At 37.6% G+C, this 4,412-nt stretch overlaps 1 pseudogene; it reads left to right on the top strand.

Moving 5' to 3' along the window:
- Nucleotides 1-2,594: 2,594 nt before the first annotated feature.
- LOC149182070 (peroxiredoxin-2E-2, chloroplastic-like) lies at nucleotides 2,595-3,863 on the top strand (annotated as a pseudogene).
- The last annotated feature ends 549 nt before the right edge of the window (nucleotides 3,864-4,412 follow it).

Below are 4,412 nucleotides of genomic sequence, written 5' to 3'. Positions count from 1 at the left end.
TCCTGAGATAACACCCTTCTTTCAGCCCTTTCTATAGCCATTCTAATTTCTTTTTCTTTGTAGCCTATGCTTTTAAATATTGATGCTGAGTGATTCTTTTCTTTGTCTAAATGTTCAAAATTAGAGATTCTAAGAGCTCTAATAGCTAGAGTGTTTAGAACACCAAACTTTTGGGATGGGTGATGGTGGGAATCTGCATGGAGGTAGCTCTCTGTGTGGGTTGACTTCCTAAAAACCTTATGCCCTAAGGAGCCATCCTCCTTCCTAATGATAAGAATGTCTAAAAATGGGATACTCATGTTTTCTTCCATCTCCATGGTGAATTTTATTTCAGGGGAGATAGAGTTAAGGTGAATGAAAAAATTGTCAAGCTCTGTTTTTCCATGAGTCCATTTTATGTTCGTGTCATCTACGAATCGCTTCCACCAAGCTGGTTTCAAAGGGTATGATTCAAGGGCCTTCTTTTCGAAGTATTCCATGTATAGGTTGGCCACAATTGGCGAGAGGGGTGATCCCATTGCCACTCCAGATGTTTGCTCATAGTATCCACCTTGGAAGGTGAAAATAGTTGATCGTAAACAAATCTCAGCTAGTCTTGTGGTTTTGGGATCAGTAACATCCTTTATAACCTGAATGGCTTCATCAAGAGGAATCTTGGTGAATAGGGATACTACATCAAAGCTCACTAGGATGTCATCCTGGTTCATCCTCTCATTTCTAATAAGTTTCACAAAGTCATGGGAGTCTTTAATGAAAGAATCAGTGTTCCTGACAAGAGGCCTGAGGATCTTGGAAACATATTTAGTGAGTTCATAGGTTGGGGAGCCAATGGTATTAACTATTGTTCTGAGAGGAACTCCTTCTTTATGGATTTTAGGTAAACCATAAATTCTTGGGATAGTTTCACAAGAAGGTGTTAATTTTCTATTTAATTTCTCCTCAAGGTTGGATTCTAAAATTGTCTTTTTTACCTCCCTCATGATTTTGGGAATTGGATTTTGCTAAGCTTTTTGTAACTACCATAGGCTAGGTGTTCATTCATTTTATAGACATAGTCTTCTTTGTCTAATACTACTGCTGCCCCACCCTTATCAGCCTTAAGAACTACAATTTTATCATTATTTCGAAGGGCCTTAAGAGAAAGAAGTTCTTCTTTTCTTAAATTACTTTTGGGAGTTTTTTATTTTCTCATAATGAGGGAAATTTCTTACCTTAATGTTTCCTTGTCCTCCAGAGATAGGTTATTGATCCCATCCTCTATACTACAGATGATATTCTCAACAGGTATGTTTTTAGGGGCAACTACAAACCCTAATCCTTTGTTGAGAACACTAATGACTTCTGGACCTAATTCTTGAGAAGATAAATTAACCACTTTTCTTCTGGGTTTTATCTTTTCCTTTGAAGAATTGTGGTTTTTATCCAATTGACTTCTTTCATCAAGTTTAGGTTCATAAGTGCTGGCTGTTGGGTTGACGCTATTGTTGTCACTAGCATTCTTGAATCCTGAAGACCGGAAGCCTGGATCTTGATGAACGCTGCTTGACTTTTGCTGTTTGCTTCTGATGCTTTCGCTATCCACGTTCTTCAGTTCAATGCTTTCTTCCCCCACCCTATCACATGCTTCGGACATTATGCAATCGATGGTTTTGTTGAACTTTGAAGATACACTGTTGTTATCATTTCTTGCCTCCTGTTGTACGCTGCCTTTGAAGCTGTCGTTGTCCATGTTTTCTATCTCATCGTTGCTGCTAACTTGATTCATCGTTTCACTATTTACCTCGACTACAGGTTCCATTTCACTGTTTTTCGTTTCAACATTTGATGCTTCTATTTTACTGTTTGCCGTTTTGTCTGATACATCCCCAGTCTTGTTTGTTTCAGGGTTTTCCAAGCTTTTGATGGCCCGTGTTTCAGCGTTTACTTTTCTTTCAGAATCTTTAGCTTGGGCATCCACATGTACTATGTTTTCTGCTTGGGTATCAGTGTCTTCATCCCTTTTCAAGCCTTTGTTTAATGCTGATGCACGGTCGTAGCTTGAGTTTTCTTTTTCAATCAATGTTAAGAGATTTATAATATTTTCAACTTTTGACGCTGGTCTCATGGGGCTTGGTTTACATGCTTTACTCATCAAACTATTATCTACTTCCTTCCTACTATATCTGTGAAGGCTAAATGAATTATTATTATATGACCTGTTTAATAAATAGGACAGCTTCTTGTATTGCCTAGTTTGAGCGATATTTCCTTCATTTTTAGCCTTAAGAGCAGCCTTCGCATCAATTACAGACCAGAGATCTTTGTTGATGTTGTTGGCTAGTTTTAGGTGTGTTCTAAGCGCTAAGTGTCCAAGGTGGTCCAGAGAAGCCCTAACCTTTTTAATTTCTGCCCGTACTAAAGTATTGCTTAATCTTAAAAATGCATTACTGTTATATTTATTATTTAATCTATGATTAATTTTCGCAAATGAGGGGATCAGGTTATTGTCACGACAATTTTTAAGAAATTGAAGGTCTGAAGCTCTTCTTGCTATCTTCACTCTAAATTTTTCGAGTAAAATAATTTCACTCCATGTATCCCCTCCGTACAGGGAAATGATTCTGGATTTTAGACATCTATGGTTTATATTTTCTGAGTTAGTAACCGGAGAACCCACAGTAATACCCATAATTTGTCAATGTTTCAAATCCCAACAGGGATCCATCATCAGGACTATTTTTGAATGTTGATGATGGAATAATTCTTCAAGGTTTTTGGGTTCTTCATTTATGGTTCCTAACCCAAAACCCTACACAATAAATCCTGTCAAACTAACATTCATTTGGCCATCAACAACTTTATAGCCAATCAGAGCAACTATTTCAGTGGGGGAGATGTTGCCAGAGGCGACTCTATCATATTTTGACAAAGGTTGAGATTCAAATGATAAAAGTATGAGAGTTAACCAAAGGGAATAAAGTTTTTCTCTTGGCCATTCTCGGTGCCTTCACACCCACTTGTTCTCATAAACATCTCCTAGGATTTGTGGAGAAAGTCGATGAGCTGAAGGCCAAAGCATCTGACCAACAAGGATTTGGATGAGCTCATGAAACCTTGAAATTTAGTCACGCGTTTACTCTGCAGGGGAAGCTAGGCAATCCTTGCATCAATGCTAGTAGAAATGAAAATTATAGCATTATTATCATGCAATGTGCCTTCTATGCCCATTTGCTATTCATTTATGAAATTTGCGATGCACCCATCTATTATTGCATTGAAGAATCTTATAAGTATTTTGAAGGGTTCTCCATTTATGGTTCCTAGCCCCAAACCCTACACAATTAATCTTGTCAAATCAACATTCATTCTGTCATCAACAACTTTACACGCAATCAGAGCAACTATTTCAAATGCGGGAGAAGTTGTGAGAGGTGACTTTGTCATATTTTGACAAATGGCGAGATTCAAACAATAAAAGTCTTAGAGTTAACCAAGGTGAAGAAAGTGCTTCTCTTGGTCGTTCCTCGCGCCTCACACTCACTTCTTCTTAGAAACATCTCCTAGGATTTGTGGAGAAAACGGATGAGCTGAAGGCCAAATGGGTTGACATGATTCCCTACATTTTTATGAACAATGTTTTTTCTATGAGGTCTTGGAGTGAGAATATAAATGTGGGTGATAAGGTCCTGTTGGCCAATGGAAATCAAGAATTCACGAGGGAATTGGGTGTTACTCTTGATTTGAATGATAAACCTATGGTTTTAGGGGTTCGACCGAGGCGCTATGTGCTCTTGGCAGAGGACGGTGTCTTCAAGGTCTTGAACCTAGAAGAGGGCAATGCTTTTACTATAAGTAATGCAGATGAAATTATTAATGCCCTATAAAATATAGGTAATGTGTTTATGTTTTTCTTTCAATGTCCTTTTAGATGAACCTTGACTATTATCATTTGTTTTGTAGATTCATAGTTGAGAGTCTTGTTTGGCCTGTCAAGACATATTTTCATATATCTAGAGTTCAGGGTCGAATTCAATTAGAATTTGTTTGAAAATGTCTACGAGTTTGAGTTTTCAGTGAGACCTGTTGGTCTAGGACTGTTTCTTGTTAAAAAAATACAGGATTTGGATGATCTCAGATGATTTTATCGACATGGGTTTTATATTCAGTTACAAAGAAAAGCACCAAGAACTCTGCAATACTTTGTTGTCCCTGGTCTTTTATTATGCCATCAACAACTAGTACATTGACTCTAAATTCAAGTCCCTTTCTTTTTTTTCTTCTACTCCTCCTTCTGCACCTACTTCAACCATTGATGAGTCCTCTTGTGAAAGCCCAATGAGCCTCCTTTGCGACACAGACACATGGAGAATCATAAGTCTAGGTAATCTCATTTCTAATTGCATCTTTTTGTTTTAAAGCCCAATCTATAACTA

This window comes from Pinus tabuliformis, chromosome 3_2 (genome assembly GCF_031772625.1).
Source record: "Pinus tabuliformis cultivar Carrire ecotype Pingquan chromosome 3_2, CPIR1, whole genome shotgun sequence".
Lineage (NCBI taxonomy): Eukaryota > Viridiplantae > Streptophyta > Pinopsida > Pinales > Pinaceae > Pinus > Pinus tabuliformis.
The sequence above is the reverse complement of the archived record's forward strand: the minus strand, read 5'-3'. Positions and strand labels throughout refer to the sequence as shown.